At 35.7% G+C, this 21,021-nt stretch overlaps 1 pseudogene; it reads right to left on the reverse strand.

Moving 5' to 3' along the window:
• Positions 1-18,299, reverse strand: part of LOC115873497 — a 48,260-nt pseudogene extending 29,961 nt beyond the window's left edge.
• Between the last annotated feature and the right edge of the window lie 2,722 nt (positions 18,300-21,021).

Raw genomic sequence — 21,021 nt, forward strand, 5'->3', positions numbered from 1 at the left:
AAGTATAATTTACTTATTAATGGTACAAGATTAAGTGTTATCATGCTACTCTATAAGCTAGAAATAATTACATTTCAAGAAAGGATTCCAGCAAAAGCAAACTTATGTCTATAAATCTGATACTGTTCCATAAGTCTCTCATCATACTCACTCAGCCACGTGTAATGATGACTGCAAGAATATCATAGGCAAGTATGTTCAGAATCATGTGAATCCACCATCTATGGAAACGTTGCAGGACTCACGTAATTCTTAGGGTGGCCACAGAACAGGAAGGCAAAGTGGAAGAAAGAGAAGGGAAAGGTCACACCCCGAAGAAGACAGCATCAGGCTGATCTGATTGACAAGTTTGGCTCCACATCTAGCTAGAAGTGTGTAGTTGACATAAAATCATTTAACTACCTCTGAAGAAAGAAAATTGTCATTAAATAGAGAGAAAAGATCAAAGTGGATGTCAGAAGAGACTCTGAAACTTGCTCTTAACCATAGATTGGTTAAAGCAAAAGGAAGAAATGACGAAGCCAAAGAGCTCAATAGAAAAGTTTAAGGGATAGCTCAAGAAGAAAAAGAAAATATTATAGTGAAATGTGAAAAACCTATAATTAGAAAACAAAAAAGTATAAACAGACTCAGTATATCTTAAAGGGAAAAAAGTCAAGAAAAATACTCAAGCCTCAAATTGCAAAATTGAACTATTCTATTGGAAAAATATTGAATTATACTGGAAGCATCAAAAGAAGGTGGAAAGAATACACAGTCTCTGTACCAAAAAGAACCAGTCAATATTCCACCATTTCAGGAGGGAGCGTATGATCAAAATCAGGAAAGATGTGCGACAAAATTATATCCTCTCACCATATTTATTCAACCTGTATGCTGAGCAAATCATAGGAGATGAGGGATCATATTAAGAAGAATGGTCGTCAAGTTTGAAAGAAGGCTTATTAACAACCTGCAATATGCAGATGACACAACTTTGCCTGCTGAAAATTTGGAAAATTTGAAGCACTCATTGATAAAGATCAAGGGTTATTACAGTATTCTATATGAATTACAACTCAAAGATCAAAACCTCAAAACTGGACCAATAGGTAACATCATGATAAATGGAGACAATCTGAAGTTGTGAACAATTTGTCTTGCTTGGATCCATAATCTGCTGCACAAGACATCTTCAGAATATTGGAAAACAAAGATGTTTCTTTGAGGACTAAGATCAGCCTGACCCAAGCCATAATACTTTAATTGGATCACATGCATGTGAAAGTTGGACATTGAATAAGAAAGACCGAGGAAGAATTATGCATTTGAGATATGATGATTAGGAAGAATGTTGAATGTAATATGGACTGCTAAAAGGACAAATGATCTGTCTTGGAAGAAGTAAGATCAGAGGGCTCCTTAGAAGCAAGGGTGGTGAGACTTCATCTTGAATCCTTTGAACCTGTTGTCAGGAGAGATGAGTCCCTGAAGAAGAACATCATGCTTGGTAAAGTAGAAGGGCAGCAGAAAATGGGAAGTCCCTCAAGAAGATGGACGGACACAGTGACTGCTACAACTGTGTGTTATTCTGGGTAGATTAGAGAAACAAATTCATGGGCACTCACATGTGCATAAGAAAGGGTTTTTATATAAAAGAGTGATTTCATATTAAGAAAGCACCCCAGCCCAATCCAGTTCAAGTCCATAAGTCTGATATTATAGCCTATATGTCTAATACCAATCTACAAAGTTCTCTTCAGACTCATGAAACACATGCAATGATGCCAAATGCAGGAAGATCACAGACCAGTGGGTGGGAAGTCTTGTGAATCCAGTGATTTTGTAAGCACCTCAGCACTGGGGTGCGTCTCCACGTGGCTCTCCCAGTTCCAGGACTCTGGCTGCAATCAGCATAGCTCCATGTGCCTGCTCATTAGAGTGACCTGGTCTCAGGGAATGAGCCTGCGCATCCTGCCTCCTAAGAGCTATTTATCTCCTTAACTTCTCCAAATGAGGTCATCAAACTGTACCTGATTGACAGGCTAAACTCCACCCCTTCACTCAATCTTCTCATAGTTCATGGGTGGGTATTCTTATTTAGGATTTTGATTTTTATGATTTTTATGATATCTACCCAATCAGAAATTCATAGCTGTGATGGTAATAGATTTATTACAATATTTATGTTTTGCACGATTTTGCCTTTTAGAGAAAGTTTGTTATTCTGATATTATGACTACATAATCCTCTATTGTTTTTTGAAAGTTGTGACCCTTTCACTTAAGAATTTTACCTGCCTGAACTTGATTATGGATCACAATATAAGATAGGGATGCAAACCAGTTGCTTTTTATTATGAAACACATATTATACTCACTAATTATCAATATCTGCTCTGACATAAATAAATTTTACTTTTTCCCCCTCTACTGTATTTAAATACTCTGGCCTTTGCTTTGATACTTACTTATTTAAATAATATTTTATAATTTGATATAACAATTGCTATCATCTTGCTCTTTCCTCTTTTTTTTGGTATGGATAATCATAAGGTTTCTTGATGTCAAAAATATAATCTAAGTGAATCTTTGTGGTAATTACATTATATAGTGTCAACTTGAGACTATTAAGATTGAAGGGGTAGAGATTAGCCTGTCAATTAGGCAGCAGCTTGATGACCTCATTTGAAGGCATTACTGAGACAAATATCTCTTTGTAGGCCAGACCCATACTCTCTGGTACACATTCATGTTGACAAGTCACATGAAACTATGCTGATAGAGCTAGAGCCCTGGAGCTGGAGGAGCCTCGTGGAGACCCCTGCCAGCACTGAGATGCTTCTACTGCCATTGGATACACAAGATTTACCATTTACCACCCACTGGCTTGTGATTTTCCTGTATTTGGCATCACTGCATGTGTTGTGTGGGTCTGAAGAGGCATTTATAGACTTGTATCAGATATATGGGCTAATATCAGACTTATGGAATGTCTGGGTTGGGATGACTTCTTAATATACAATAGCTCTTTTATAAAAAGTTCTCTCTCACATACATATGAGGCAGCCTGGATTTGTTTCTCTAGTCTACCAGGCTACCAGAATCTGCAACTAATATTATTGGGCTGCTGAATAAATGCTGGTATACTAATCTGTCTTGGGATTTCTCAATACATGAAAAAAGTAAATAAAAGCTCCATTTATTTGAAATTTGTTATAAGTGCACACAATTACATATCAGAGAAAACCTTTCTGTTAGAAAACTTCTGTATTCTAAATATTGTCCTTTATGATTGGTGTTCAACTCACTGCACACATGCTACCCAGCTACTGACAACTAGTAGTCATAATATTTATTGGAGGTTTTGCCTTGTTGATTTTTTTAATTGATACTTTTTGTTTTTAATTTTATGATTTCTATAGAATCATTTATGATCCTCTATGTGCCCCCACATTCTCTCTAACCACCTCTTTGACAAGGTAATTGTGAGAGAATTCCAGGAAAGGAAACTATGGAATATCCATTGTTGCATTTTAAATTTGGAAAATATTGCCACTAAATTTCAAAGGTACCTAATATTTTTTAAATTTCCAGATTTAAAAAATATATAAACAAGATATAGTTCTTATAGAGAGTAGGATAATTCTATCATTTATACAGATTGTTGTTACTCTTGTTAGGTGGCAGGTCCTGATAACAGTATACCATTTCTTTCGGTTGAACCTAGTCTCTAACGGGCTTGGAGATCCCTAACCATAACAACTCATGTGTAATCTGATGGGAAAATCCACCCTGTGGTACTTTTCTAGTCATATGTTTTTGAATAAATGTCCATTTTGTCCCGACAATGTAGGCTTTGTGCTACAAAATACTGGAGTTTTAGAATTTGGCTTTTCGAGGTGTATAGCACTTTTTCATAGGACACATGAGAAGAAAGATCTGACTTGGAAATCCCTCTAAACGAATGGGGATTTTACTTAAAAATTCCTGTTGTAAATTAAGGGAGCTGAAAGGCTCCTTTGAAGTGAAGCTGAAACACCCAATGGGTAGAAGAAGCAGATGGCTACTGCCTCAATGCTTTATGGCTTTGGAAATCATTGAACTTTGGTTCAGATCTCCTGGTTTGAAGGTTGTCCAATAAGTGATAATTTAAGACATACACATAGTTGCTATTTTCTTTGCTTTTTGCAACTTAACTTTATTTTGCAGGTATTCTTTCCCCTTAGTGAATGAGCATTCTAAATAGCTTGCCGTGGGCCTGACACTTTTTACCTCAAGCAATGTTCTGTCACTTACAATTTTAATCTGTATATGTGATCAATCCATGGAATTTAATCGAATAAGCTTTCCTATATATTTATATTTCTCTTTTCTCACTAATATCTTAAATTTTATCCTAGAAGCTAGATTAATATTATTGGCTATATAATACTAATATTATATTATTTGCTAGATACTATCATTAGAAATACAAAATATTATTTCTTAAAAAGATGATAACGTCTGTAAAATGGTTTCGGATATATATAAATATTAGACATAACAATGAATTTTGAGCCCAAATTCAGTCATAAGCCTTAATTTAAGAACAATTAATTCATATTATTTTACCCTGCTCAACACTTGCCTCTATAATGTGGTTACTGATGATATAGGTGATATAGCAAAGCATGGTGAAGAAAGTAGATGGTATCTGGCTATCAAAAAGAATAGCACCTGAGGCCTTAAAGGCTTGTGTTAAAATAATCAGCCATCTGAGAGTGATGTTGGACAAGTCCACACAGAAGAAGCACACAAGCCTGTGCTATCTAAGGATTGAAAATAAAATAAAACCACAGCCAAAGGGAGGAATTGAATTAGAGCATATATTCTGAGCACCTGGTTTACAGAATCCTATGAATGGCAGTGAAAGCCAAAAATTCATTTGCAAAGTCCCCACGTAGATTGTCTCCATTTAAATGTCTCAAAATTTGTCCAGATATATCTATTATTTTATTTTCAGACAGAGTGTATTAGATAGAGGATTATTGTAAATACAGTTAGTTTAAAAGTGAACATTTTACTATTGGTTTTCTCTTTTGACCCATTTTAAATGTGTTCTGTTGCTGTTTTGTGTTAGGTGGCATGCATGGAGTCAGTTCCAAACCACAGTGGCTTTACGCACAAGAAAACGGAACACTCTGCTGTTGCGCACCGTTCTTATAATTGTCCCTAGGCTTGAGCCCATTGTTGCTGGCGTTGTGTCCCTCCACCTGGTTGAGGACCTTCCTTTTTCTTTCTCTGCCCCACTACTTTCTTCTACTTCTTATTATTTTCTGCTTTCTTTTGGATAGGAATTGATTTGCAATTTATTTCATTTTTGCTGATTTTGGGGTGTGGGTGTGGGTGTGTTTGCTTCTTTTTATAGAAAATCTAGGATAGGTGACTCTATAGCTATAATAATTAGATCACTGGGGTGACAACGAGGGAGGCTCGGGGAAATGGAGAGATAAGAGCGATAGCTACAAGAATGAAGAAAGTTATTCAAAAGTGACTGTGGTGTTGATTCGCACAACTCATTTTAACACAGCTATGTCTTTGAATTGTGTCATGCACAAAGCATAAGTCAATAAAAGGTTTTATAAAGGAAAATATGTTCAAGTCAAATTTATCATTTTAATATAGAAGTCATCTCTCTAATACAATCTATCCGATAACTAGGTTATGTCCATGTTTCAATTATGGTTAGAATTTTGTCACTTGGTCTCCTGTCTGATTCACTTTGGGCTAGATATGGTTCATAATGTTTCTGTTTTTTAATATATATTGGGATTTTTCTCTATTGTAGTGTTGGTAGCCTTCTTCAACTTTTGTTATGTGTTTCTCTATGTTTTTGGTATATGAAACTCAGGAAAGGTGAATCCATAGAGACAAAACTAGAATAAGGGTCCCTGGGTGGGACACAGTGATATAGTAGGGAGGTGGCGGGGGTAAGGGAGCGCTGATATCAAGGAGTTTAAAAAGGAGGACAATGTTTTAAAACTGGTTTGGGTAGCATTTATATATTACTGCTTGATGTGATTGAACTATAGAATGGTAGGATACCTGAATTAACACCTAAAAAATAGTTTGGGGGTAAACAATAAAGGAAATATCCATATAGGATCAAACTAAAATAGCAGCTCAAAAGATTAGACAAGTTTTGGGCAAAATGAATTTACTTTGTGAAGGAGGAACGGTTTCCCAAAAGAGGTATGAATGGTCGCACAGCTTGAAGCCTGTAATTGAAATCACTCAAGTCCACATGTAGAGCATGTTGGAATTATGTCTATGCTGCTGTGTGTCCTCTATGATGATAAAAATTAATAAAATAAAATAAATAATTAAAAAATCATACATGTCCTTTACATAGCAACTTGCATGAAACATGAAGGTCAAATAGAGCTTACAAACAGATACTAACTTCCCTTTCCCTTAATATAGGTGGCGCACAAGCTTACACAATAGAATGTCTTGTATTTTACATATGCCCTTTAGATAAAGGATAATCATTCGTTTCTCAAAATATATAATCATCTAATAACATCAACTAGCAAACATTTTCAACATGCTTTCTCCTGTTCTTTTTTCTTTAATCTGATTCCCCTTTTGTTTTTATTCAATCATTTTTCACTCTTTCTTTTAAAAGCCTTTTGAAATATTAGTTTGCCTATTATTTTGTTTCTGGAATTTAGCATTTTGAGAGATTATTTCTTTCTGAAGTCCTCACAATTATTCCAAATGCAAGATAAAGTGGAAAAGTGGCATTTCAGAAAAAGAAACAATAAATTTAACATGGGAATTAAAAAAAAAAAAACCACTAGAATCATAAACAATGTCTTGAAGTTTTCTGGCCCTATATAAGAAAAGAAAATTATCATAAACATAAGTACAGTAGTAAGGAAGTTAAGTATAATTTTGGAATATAATACATTCAGTCCTTATTGGAATAGAGAAAATCTTGTATTCTCTCCATTACCTTTTTTCTCTCTCACACACAATTTAGTTGGTTAAGAATGAAACAATTACTAAAAGGTTACTTTACATTAAAGAAAATATGAGGGTTAATGAAGTATTTAATGATAGATTATCTCAATCTTTTCTCAATAAAATAGGCAATGACCTCAGTTGAATAAGGGTGAAGATTTTGGCATAAGAAGAAAGGAGAGTTTATGATGAGACTTTGAGACAGTAATCAAATATCAGTGACCCACAACAAAAATCAAGTGAAAATTCGCAATCATGAATATGTACTAGAAAAAGTTAATTTTATTTGAATGTGTCTCTTCATATTTTTTTCAAAAGTACTTTGGTCCCTCAGGCCTAGAGGAGAGTCAGAAAAATAATGTGAACATAGAGTCATTCATTAATTAAAATTGTACATCATTCAACAATTATTTAGTACTTTTAATGTGGTAAGCACTGTGCAAATTAAAATGAGTAAGAAACATTCTCAGACAATGCTAAATATTAGCTATGATACAACAAAATGTTTAAAGTGTAGATGTTGATGATATATTTATGAAACATTTTTAACTAGCTTTCTTATCCATATTTATTTTGCAACGAAAATCTTTGTTTTTTCAAAAACATTTATTAACTCACAAAACCACTACTGCCATCAAGTTGATTCTGACCCATGGAGATGCTATAAAGGGTAAGAGAGCCCCTGTGGGTTTCTACTGTTTACAGGAGTAGAAAGCCTGTCTTTCACCTGTGCAGAGATCCTAAAACTTTATTATAGTCTAATAAAATAATTTGTACATTCTCCACTCTTATGGTAGTGTTGTCATTGTAATTTTCAAACATCAATTTAAAAATGGCTGAGTGGGCAACGTGAATGTTTCCATTCATCCCCAAAGCTTACCACTAGGAGTCTGACTCAGGATTGAGATCTTGACGGCAGAATGCTCTGACGGTCCATGCTTGGACTGATGCACTTTCAAGGGTTCATACTTTAGTAATGCTCCACGTTGGCAGACCTTAGTGTGCATAATGCGGTATGGCGTTTTATGTACAAAGACCCGTTCTCTATGGCCATTTTCTTTGGTACCGTAAGTGATTTTCAGGAAGTAATTTTCGGAATTTTCTTTATTTGGAGAATAAAACCTGAATATCATATATATATACATATATGTGTATATATATATATGTGTGTGTATATATATGATACCATACTTTAAATTTTTTTATCGAGATATTATTAGCAGCATACAATTGAAAATTCAGTCATATTGAGAAGGAATGTGCAATCATCACAATGAACTTTGGATCATTTATTTTCTTCTTATCACCTTTGCTGTGGATTCTCCAATTCCCACACTCTTCCCTTCCACGTCCCCAGGTAATTAACCCTGTTGCTATCAACCATCCTGAATTCCCTATACTTTCAAAAGTAAAAAACATTCTAGCTTTGAAAATATATCCAAAATAAAGTATCTCTTGTGAAGGTGAATTATTGTAGATGATCAACACATGAAATCCAAATGATCAAATGCAAATCCAAATGATCAACACATATTAAAGGGGAGTTCTGCCTATATAATTAAACAGGAATATTCCATCCTTAACCTGTTTGCCCATTTTTGCTCTGCCAGATTCTTCTCTGGCTTTGATAAAGCCATTGAGATTCCTGAGAAAGGGTTCAGGCCAGGAATAAAAACTATTTTTAAAGAAATGTTCTCTTCTCCTGAACCCACCTTCCCTTCTGTTATGCGTGTTCCTTGTCATTTGCCGGTCTTCAGGAAAAGACCTGTACCGTTGCAGTGAAGCATTGAGCAGCTACCCATATGGTTGGCACTTTGAAACCACCACACCTTGGGGGAAAGACGAGGCTTTCTACTCTTGTAAAGGGTAACAGTTTCAGAAACGCAACAGGGCACTTCAAGCTTGTCCTACAGGGTAGCTTGAAGTTGGAAACAACTCCGTGCCTGTGAGTTTTAGTTTTACCCTTAGCCTAAGTGGAAAGAATGTTTACTCTGAGTATTGGATTATTTAAAACACCTATTTTTATGTGATCAACCGAGAACATGCACTAGAAATGTTCACAATATGCTTGGGGAAAATAATTTGTGTCAATGGGCAAAGAATAATTAGACTAAGGCAATGGTTATGCAATTTGAAAAATAGAACCCAAGACTCTGGACTGTGCGTGTAGAACTTGTTCAATTGATGTAGATTATGCTGAGTATATTTTCAAAAACAAGTAAACAAAGAATAAAAGGCCTCTACTGGTTATATTTGCAAGAAAATAGAAGGGAAACTCTTTTAGAATGTCAATATATGCTTCTATAATTATTATTTTAAACAACATAAAAAATAATGTGTGACCACAGGTTAAAGTGTGTTTAGTTCTGCTTGTTTCTCTACATTTAGCTCGTTCTAATTGTCTTAATTTCCTTTTGTCTAGTTGCACTATATTTAGCTAAAATTCATAAGCACAGTATATTGATAATATAAGTTGACGATTTCTGCCACAGACATAGATTTTCTTTATTGATTAATATGGAACTAGAGATTTCATAATGGCCTGGATGTTGGGATAAGGGCTAGAGAGGAACTAGTTGGCAAATTTGCTGACTTGACTTGTGACTTCTCTCTTATTTTTCCATTGATGTAAAATTATCATTTACTTTCTAATACAGCATATAGAATTGCCCAAAGTAATTTCTTATTGGTTCTCAGGCAAGGTTAAATGTTATTTTAGCATCCTCTCTAATTATTTAACCATACAGTTTCCTCATGTGTACAATGAATAGTATAATGATATAAGCTTCACAGAAATCCAATAACTAAAAATACAAACACAAATAAATTTTAATGTTTTGAATAGTCTTGGTATACCTTCTAGACTCAATACATCTGTTTTTTTTCTCTTCGCAACTTCTTTGTAAATGCCATTACACTTATGATACTTACAATTAGTAAGGGGTTACTACTGGAATGTGAGTAAAACCACTGAAACTACACTGTATAGGACTTAAAACTGTTTCATTAATCTATTTCATGCTGACAGCAATCATATAATTCCAAATTACGTAGAGGGAATTTATTAATATCAATTATATTTTCATCTTCCTGATTAGTAATTCCCTATGTCTTACATTATCTCTTAAAAATAATCTGTCTAAAACTTCTCAGTCTAATTTTTCACCTCATACCTCAAAGATGCACAGTTTAACCCCAGCTGACAGTCATGAAAGGAAGACTGGTGAGCTGCTGTTGCCAAAATCACAGGCAAGAAAACCTATGGAATTCACTTCTACTCTAGCCATTAACGGATGCTCCTCAACTTATTTTATTTTTATTGAATAAGATAAAATAAAGCAACAACAAAACCCAAATGAAATGGACAAGCAATATAAGGGTATTACAAGAATTTTGTATTCAGACTCCTCAATTTGTACCCACTTCTGCCACATATTTTATATGTAACATTAAGCAAGTGACTTAATATTTTTAAATAAATCATTTTAATGGGGACTCCTACATATAGTATAACAAACCATACAACTGTTACCTCAAGCGGACATGCACAACTATTGGCATCAACAATTTCTAAACATTATCTTTTTTTGAGCCTTCCAAGTGACTTATTATTGATGGAACTCATATTCCTATTCTTCAAAGTGGAGCTAATAATGATCCTGACATCAATCAGTTATTGGGAAGATTTAGAAAGCATCATGAGAGCACCTTCCACAGTGCTTTGGATATGGAATCATTCTTTCACTATGATTATTGCTAATGATTAAATTACACAGCCCAACAAAAAGTTATTGTATCGGTGTTTTGCTTTTTAGGCCTGTTCTGGGGGTTATTTGGGGCACTGATTCAGAAAATTGCATTGAATAGACCATATTAGCTGTAGTTTATTAGTTATGGTTGAATTTATAAAGTTTAAGTCTGCTTTTTAAATGATATCCTCTGTATAATTGGGATGTTTTAACAAGCCAATTTGAATGAGAAATTTATATATTTAAATTACTCACTTTTTGTGTTTATAATGACCTATGTTTCACAGCTATTCATTTATCTTCTTTCCTACACTGCACACTGTTCCAAATTTGGGTCTTGTGCCCTTTACCCCTTTCTGTGAACTACCACATCCCTTAGAAGATGAATCTTGCATATCTGGTATCACAGAATGTAAAGCAAGTGATTTCCAAACAGCTTCACAAAGTGAACATTTTGATCAGAATGAATTGATTGATCTGAATCAGGGACTTAAATATTTCCAAGGAGTCTTTTGACTTACTTGCCCCCAAGACTAAAGGAAAAATATACTTCAGCCTGGAACAAAAATTACATTTTATTTAAAAAACAGATTTGCTGCTATTCTTTACTGAAGACTACAACCTAGTATTTTGCAATAACATCAGCACCCTTCTGAAGAAATCTAGTCTTCAGAATACACTCCAAATGAGTGCTGTATAGTCTTTGACAGTTCAAAAGAGCTGAAAATGTTTATTTTTTAAATAATGGCTTAAAATGTGTTTTTATTCTGTGGTAGTTACATAATCTTGTGTCACCTTGAGGATATTAAGAATGAAGGCATGGAGTCTAGCCTGTCAATCAGGTCACAGCCTGATGATGTCTCCTTGTGGGTGTGGTCTTCTCATGAGAATTCTGGGAACATCCTCTCTTTCTCCAGGGAGGTGAAACACACGATCTCTCTGCTTCACCTTCCTGTTGCGAAGCTACACTCAGAAAGCTGAAGGAGCCAGGCTGAGATACTTACATCATCATTAGATCCACAAGATTTTCCACACACTTACTTGTGATTGTCCTGCATTTGGCACTATTGCATGTGCTGCATGAATCTGAAGAGGAATTCCTGGATTCATATCAGACATACAGGCTCATATCAGACTATGTACTTGATCTGGACTAGGCTGGATTATTTTCTGTATATACAATTACTCTTTGATATAATTTACAAGGCCATCTCTTTCATCATGGAAAAGACATCTTACCAGGAACATCAATGTGTGGTTTGTGTAGACTTGAATATGGTTAATTTTAGTCTTTGTCAATAAAGACGATACACAAAGTACCCTTGCTTTTCATTTCTTTGGGAGTAGTACAGCCAAAAATAAACATTGGGCAAGAAAAGTTTGCCTTCTGAGGTGGTAGGAGACAAAAAGCAGTGAAAGACCTTTGGTAGCATGGGATAGAATCATTCTGCTATCACTGACTAAACATTCTGGAAATGTCAATATAACCCAAAATACTCTACAAAACAATGCAATTCTGATCTAAATACCACCACAATTCTTCAAAGAACTGTAAGAGTGAATCACCAACTTTATATGGAACAGATGGAACTTGGGAAATTTAAATCACCATTAAAAAACAAAAAACAGATGACCTTTCACTAACAGACCTTAAACCTTGCTTCATATCCATGGTAATTAAAGTAACCTGGGACTGGTACAACAATAGATATGAAGATCAATGGAATAGATTGAGAACCCAGAAATACAACCAACTACCTATAGACACCAAATCTCGGACAAAGGACTAAAACCCATTAAATGGTGAAGAGAGATCCTTTTCCCATACCTCACACCAGGTATTAAAATGAAATCATGATAGCTCAAAGGCTTAAATATAAAGTACACAGTTATAAATAGTATCAGTGAAAAAATAAGAACAAGCTTAAGACTCTATTACAAGGTATAAATGCACTACTGAATATAATTTAAAAACATCCCCACTATAGATAAAGATACAACATTTATGCATATCAAAATATCTAACAGAGATTGGGGAAAATATTCAGTGACAATACATCAGATAAATCTATAGAGAACTACAACTTATTAATAGGAAAAGTAAAATTAATCCAATAAAAATGGACACAATGGACACAATGCATGAATAGACAATTTAATAAAGACAACATCCAGATGACCAATAACCATATGAAGATGTTCGCGATCACTAGCAATAAGAGAAATACAAATGAAAACCACATTGAGATACCACCTCACACTGACACATAATAAATACTGGAAAGACTGGAACATTTTTACATTGCTGGTGAGGCTATAGAATTGTTCAGCTACTTTGGAAATCAATAAAGCACTTCGGTAAACAAATCCAAACCCAAGTAGCTTATGTTCCAGAAATCTCTTACTGGGTATATACCCTTAAAAAATAAAGAATACAATATGAACAGACATATACACAGCTATGCCTTTTGAAGCATTTTCCATAATAACAAAATAAGGATACAACCAAAAACTCATATTATAGAGTAATGGATAAACACACTCTCATACATTCATATAATGGACTATTATGCAACAATAAAAAAACAATGAAGACTCTTAAATATTGCAAGACATGAACAAAACCAGTAATTTTGTGCTTAGAAAACTGTCAACTTTAAACAAGATAAATATTTAATAACACCATTATTGTAAGGGGAAAAAAAGAAGAAGAAACCTGCTTTATACATCAAAAGACAACACTTTGATAACTACAAGGGGGCCAGGGATGGGGAAGGAACAGGGAAAGGGGAGGCATGGGATATTGAGGGGGAAGAAGGATGGATAGCAAGAGGGGAGAAGGAAAACCACATTATGGAGGCTTAACCACATTTAATAGGATATCATTTCTTAATTCTATTTGCTGACAGGGTTGGTGTAACTTATACAATGTGTGTCTTAAAAAAAAGTCTCTCCAACTTCCTTATCTTATCTCTCATACCTTAATATTTTTCTGAGTAATTTTTTTAAAAAAGTGGGGTTGGGGAGAGAAAGTAAAACTGAGAGGACTTTGAGTCTTTAGGGACAAACAAGTTCATTTCAAACATATTTTTAAAAAGAAGCATATTGCCATCACTACATATAAAACTAGGCCTGAAGAAGTAATTTATAAAGGCCTTGAAAAATATACAGCAAATAATTTATCTGGGTTTACCATGCAAAAACAGAAGACAATAAATTTTGATGGATCACAGATCAGACAATTTATAAATGACCCACATTTTAAAGCATCAATGAATCAAATCAAATGATGTGTCTGCTCTTCATTTATTTTTGTTTTTTATTTTTTTTAAACATTTTATTAGGGGCGCATACAACTGTTATCACAATCCATACACACATCAATTGTGTAAAGCGCATTTGTACATCATTCTCAAAACATTTTCTCTCCACTTCATTTATTTTTGTTGTGAAGAACTTTCTTGGCAACAGGCAACTACACACAATTGGTTGAGGATAATGCCTTTTCATTTCAATAGGTTCGACTGTAACGTGAGTGTTAAAAGTCCATTATCTGAATAGTCACTTAGTTGACTTTTAGACAACCTTGGTGACTTAAGCAAAGAACAAAGTGAAAGATTTAAACAAGGTATGTATTTAAAAAACACACATTGGAAGCCATATACTAAGAAAGAAGAGTTGGGGGGGCCGGGGGGAACATGATTGCAGACTGGGAATCATGTGGGGGATTGTCCTGGCCAATCCCCCTCAGAAGTCTTACAAAGATGCTTCTTGGGTGTTGAATGGCTAGAGAGTTTTGTGGGTTTTTTTTTACTTCAAGTTTTCTTTTTTTTAATCGTTTCATAAGGGGCTCATACAACTCTTATCACAATCCATATATACAGCAATTGTGTAAAGCACATTTGTACATTCATTGTACATTCTCAAAACATTTGCTCTCCACTTAAGCCCCCGGCATTAGGTCCTCATTTTTCCCCTGGCTCGCCGCTCCCCCCTCCTTCATGAGCCCTTGATAATTTATAAATTATTATTTTGTCATATCCTGCCCTGTCCCACATCTCCCTTCACCCACTTTTCTGTTGTCCGTCCCCCAGGGAGGAGGTCACATAGAGATCCTTGTAATCGGTTCCCTCTTTCCTACCCATTCTCCCTCTACCCTCCCAGTATCGCCATTCACACCACTGGTCCTGAAGGGATCATCCGCCCTGGATTCCCTGTGTTTGACTGAAGAGTTTTTATCAGGATTCTATCTATCCTTTGCGTATGAAATATGATTTTCATGTAGTGCATTTTCTTTTAATTTTAATAAGCTTCCTTCATGATTAAAACATATTAATTTAAATAGTACATTAAAGTATCCTGACTTTTTATGGGCAAGCAGAGTGAAGACTGGTAAATAGCATATGTTCTGTATCTCAAAAAATAGAATTGATAACAGAAAACTGCTACCGTTTTGGAATCAACAGGATACATATATACAGAAACAAGTCTAATATTTGAGGCGCCAAGATGTATGTTGGCCAGTGTCTCCAGATAAATGGGGCCTGTCTAAAATATAGAGACAAAATGACAACCCTGCTAAAAAGTCTTAGGACTCTCTTACTTTTTGTTCATCAGAGTTCTGTTTCTATTTTTGAAGTAGTGCCTGGGATGTTTACAACTCTCACATTCACTATCCAGGATACATTTAAAAATCAAATTGTCTCTTCTTTAATTTTACTGTCATGTTTGTTCAGTACATCAGATATATGGACTTGTTTCCAAAATCCGCATCTTCGGCCCTGGAAACATGTGACTGAAATTATGAGACACATCTTTTTTCCTCCCCAAATAATCAAGAAATTGTTTATATGAAGTAAAGATAAACTGTGTCCTAATTTTTTCTACCCAATTTTAAACATTGAAGTGAAATCCCTTTTTGTAATAATGCTGAAAAAAACACAATTTTATTCTTTGTCTCCTATTGAATCACTTTATAAGTTATTATAAATGATTTACTGGTTTTTAAAGATTCAATTATTCAAAATACATAAATCATTTGACTTCCTTTCCTGAAAGGCTATTAACTAATTGATACATTGATGTACCAGCTCTCTGTGCCTTAACATTTAATACCACTTTCAAGGGGCTGCAGATTCATTGAAACTGAAATATAAATTCAAAAGGAAAGGATTTGATGGGATTAATACCTTCTACTTGGGAAAGATAGTACATGTTGTGCTACTTCAGGATGAAAAGGAGCTCTTTATCAACCTTACCTTCCAAATTGTATGAGATAAAGAGTGGATATCTTCAGTGAATCTATGACTTGCACACATGAAATATATAAGCTCTGTCCTAAATAATATCCACACTTATACCCCTTACCAAAAGAAGATTTGCAATCATTTGTTTGTAAAGTGTAGCTACATAGTGCACTGAAAATCAGCTTTCATTTCCCCTCTTCTCTCTGGTGTGTTAAGTAATAGTAATATAAAACTATAGGAAATAATTATTTAATCACATTGTATAAGTCAACATAATAGTATTTTATTATGGTTGCATAGAAAACTATCTGGTGAGGCAATAAGAAATGCCTTAACATTATGAAGAATATAGATTGTTTCTGGCATAAATTGCTACAATCTTCCAAACCTGTCATCCAGTCTACTCTGGCTCATAAGGATCCTGTAGGACGGAAGAGAACTGCACCATAAGGGTTTGAAGGTTGGAACCGTTACAGAAACAGATTCTTAACATCTTTCTCCTGCAGAGTGGCGGGTAAGTTAGAGCCATACTTACTTTACCACTAAATTGCCACCAACTTATGTGATGAAGATGCCACATTTATCATAAACCGAATTTATTATGCTAAAATGGGCAAAATTCAAAGTGTTGGCAAAACTACACTCCTTGGAAGCTGCAGAAAAGGTTTGCTTTTATTTTCCAGTTAAAAGAAGGCAAACAGTAATTTCTTTATTAATGCATATAATAACTTGAATATATTTTTATTTTACCTTTGCCTGTTGAGTTATAGAACTCAATTATAGCATCTAGGTCTTTGTCATCTGGGATCAATCTTTTAGTGGATTCTGTTCTCTCTAAGAAATTTAGGCCCCTTTATATGGAGCCCTGGTGGTGTAATGGTTATGCACTGGGACGCGATCTTCATGGTTGGCAGTTCATATCCACAGGCAGCTCCACAGAAGAAATGGGGCTGTCTACTCCCATAAACAGTCACAGTGTCTAAACTCACAGCGGATTGGTATGAGTCAGCATTGACTCGATGGCAGTGAGAAAGTCTCTATAAATCAGTGTTGACTGGATAGGGTGAGCTCCTTGGATATATTAATTGCATTTATCCCAATCACAGAATGCTGGGAAACGTCTAAATCATAAGATCAACTTGTAAGAAAATTTAATTACATCTGCTACTTGCATTTCTTTACATGTGCTACTTTAATTCTTCTTGGCATATAATAAAATACATTCACAGTTTTTTGAAGTTAGAATGTGGACATCTTGGTGGCAGGATTATTATTCTTACTACCATTCTTGCTAATTGAAATACTGAAATATTCTGCAATGAGGTTTATAATCATTCTTTGCCCCAATTCCTGAGGAAATATTATTGCTTTGGGGATTTGATTTATATCACTAATGATGATAATTTAGTATGGATTCATGAGTATTGATTCAAAATTAAATTACAAAAAGTTTCTCTAAAATGATCAGTTAAATCACAAATGATTCTGAACTGATAAATTTGTTTTTTGTGAATTCTTACCACAAATCAGACAGTGAAATAAGACTGGTTTCAGCTATTTATTTAGTAGGTGATCTCATAAAGCACACCGGACTAGGCATTGTGATATGTAAAAGGGGAGAAAAATAATACAAGATCCATTAACTAGGAGCAATACTGGGATTAACAATGCCTCAGTCTCTATGCAAACTGAAAAAAAAGAAATTATAGAAGAATAACTTTCCCGAGAAAGCCAGAGAAGCCGTTTGCTCTCTCTTTCGGGTTTTGTTTTATTGAGCTATAATTAACACACCATATAATTCAATAGTTCAATCATATTAATAAGTGTTGTACAATCATCACCACAATCAAGGGAACATTTACTTTCTTCTTGTCCCCATTGGTATGTAGTCCCATTTCCCCCTCTTTTGTACTCTAAGATAATTATTATTTCCGTTACTGTCTTCATAAATCCTAGCTTCCCTTATAGACAGACATATAAAACAAGTACAAAGAACAGCAGAAAAATAAACAAGACCTAGAAACCATGATCATATAAAACAGTGAAAGACCTCAATTTAAGAAACAGGGCTTTCCGTCTGGTGGCGGCCATCAGGTGAGCCACGATGGCTGCCTTCAAGTGCACCCAGGAGCTGTGCGGGACCTGGCTATCAGACGGGATGCGCCTTCTCCTGCGTTCCGCGGTGGGCAGCACGGCCCGGGCCCGACAAAGCACTGGGCTACAAGGCCAAGCAAGGCCATGTCATCTATCTGATTCCAGTCCATCGTGATCGCAAACGGCCAGTGCCCATAGGTGCAACCTATGGCAGACCCGTCCATCACGGTGTTCACCAGCTGAAGTTTGCTCTCGAAGCCTTCAATCGGGTGCTGAGCAGCGAGCTGGGCTCCACTGGGGAGCCCCTAGAGCTCCGAATTCTTACTGGGTTGGTGAAGATTCCACGTACACATTGTTTGAAGTTATCCACAAAGCGATCAGATGAAATCCTGACACCCAGTAGGTGACTGAGCCAGTCCACAAGCACAGAGATGCGGGGGCTGACGTCTGCTGGCCGCAAGAGCGGTGGCCCAGGAAAAGGCCACACTTGCCACCACAGGATCCGTGGTTCCCACCACGCTGCTGCTTGGAAAAGGCGCACCACCCAGCAGGCAGCTTCACCGTTACAGCTAATGTAAGTCATGTATGTACAGCTCATGTCTAATACACCATTCAGGACAGTGGGGAAAAAAAAAAGAAAACAATATTAAAACTGTAGGATAAATTAGAAGTGGGTCCAAATGTAGATCTAATGGCAAAGTTTACATTCCAGTCTAAGTACATTTGCTAAGAACATTTTTACAATGTTTTTGTCCAAGACTGTTCACATTCCTAGTTTGTGAGCAGTGGGAATTTACCAGGGACTTACTCCATTCAGGGACTCTGTACGTGGGTTTGGGGCTTCCACTCTCACTCACAGTGTGGGTACCTCTCTTATTAGTTGACAGCTAGCCCCAGTGGAATAAATATCAGCATTTGGATATTTCAGAGCATGGTTTCATGATGCTCCAAAAGCTTTTCAGGAAAGGGAGTAGAGAAAGGTCCAGGTACTTATGGTAGAAAGTTGTTTGAACGGAAGAAAGGGTTTACAGAAGCTTCAGATGAATGCAGAAGTGGTCTGAACAGGTATTGTTGGTAAATATTCCCTTTATTTTTTTATCTGCATATGTTTTATACTAAATCGACACTGTAATTCAGTGTAATTGTTAATGATGATCTCTATTAAAAAATTAAAATCTACCACATGGGATATTAGTGGAATAGATTGTAGTCTGTTGCTGCAGCTAATTCTGAAGTTATAATGCGTATTACTAATTAGGGTCTTCTATTACCTAATTAATAGTTGAAGTCCCTGGGAGGCACAGGCAGTTCGGGTGAACATTGGATATCTTAGTCCACCCGGAGGCGTCCTCTACAAAACACAGCCCGTCGTCTTTTGTGTGTAAGTCTACTCTGACATGCATGAGGTTATCATAGATCAGAATCTATTCAGGGGATTATACTGGCATTCTATATCACTTGCACTCTAGGCTGACTTGCTTATACTTGGGCCCTAAATCCTGAGCTATATGATCCGTTACTGAGCTATATGAACATGCTTTTGTTTGCAGCTATTACCAGTCAAGGGAACACTACGCCACTGCTGTGAAAATTTCAAATTTGAGAAATACTGCTTCCTGTCAGCTATCCTAGCTCATCAAAATAACAATGGTTGAAAACTTTGACTTAGTGACACTCTTTTGAACAAGAGTTTATCGGTATATGGTTTAAAAATATGAGACAGCAATCCTAGAACAGGGGAAGCTGTTCCGAGCCAGGGCTTGGTAAGACTGCCTTGTTTCACTGATTTTCAAGTTTCGGCCTTTGACAGGTAGAGCCTTGCAATTTAAAAATGTTTCTTCTTAGTAGAAAACATGATAGTATTTCTTCCGTCCCAGATGTGTCTTACACATGTCCAAGTATCACAGGTTTTCCTTTTTTAAGGTATGAGGGATTAATTTAACCATGGGTTTAATTTCATTCCCACATACCACTAACCTCAGAAACCAATGTTAGAAGCCTAACACTGTAAAGGTCTCAAGCATAAATTTATCAAACGGGTCAGAAAGAGTCATTATAAGTGGTTTCTTTTTCATCATTCACCCTTTGCTCTTTTGCATGCTAGCTTTTAGCGACACAGCATCATATTTTATTTAATGGGGTGATATTTTCACGCATCCTGTATGACAAATCCTCCCTCTGCAGGATTCTGGTGGTAGATGGACATCCCACCTGAAATATCATTTTATAAAATGTGTATGTTCTAGGAGACGTACAAGGATAAATAAAAAATTATTACTAAGTTTTCATGTGCAAGGATACAGAAAAAAGATTATTACTAGGCTTTCATTTCATTTCAAATAAAAAGAGCCTATTTCAAACACAGTACACTGAAACATGTGTCAGTGGTCAGTAGATGGCTGCAGATAAGTTCTCTCAGTAATACACTTCACGTCCTGTGCTTTCAGGAAAGGTCCAACCAAACGCTGTGTACAGAGGTTTGTTAAAATTCAAGACAAAAAGTTTAGCACCAAAGCTGTTGGTGACTGTATTTTTTTTTTGGAGAAGGGGCAGGGAGGATTCCAAAAGGAACATACAGGATGATATTGCAAGCTTAGTATAAAGAAGTTTTAAGAACATTGAAGTCTGCATTGCTGAGAAAAGATCAGGATAGTTATGCAATGAATTGTTCTTCTCTCCCTGTAGTAGAACTAGCCCTATATGATTTCTGAGGCTGATAATGTTCATAGAAAATTATTGCTTCATCTTTCTTCTGGTTAATGAATTTGAACCACTGACCTTTTTGTTAGCAGTCCAACACATAAACCATTGAGCCACAGGAGCTCATTGCAGACTGTTAAGAGATGTGGCAGCATTGCCTTCAGGAGGGTACAGACCTACTGTTTGAAAGTATGTTTTTCCATTTTCCATTTCCTCTGGTGCAGCAGGCAGGAGAGAAAGATGAGA

Source organism: Echinops telfairi, unplaced genomic scaffold (assembly GCF_000313985.2).
Source record: "Echinops telfairi isolate 266 unplaced genomic scaffold, ASM31398v2 ScPeMD7_7469;HRSCAF=8507_0, whole genome shotgun sequence".
Lineage (NCBI taxonomy): Eukaryota > Metazoa > Chordata > Mammalia > Afrosoricida > Tenrecidae > Echinops > Echinops telfairi.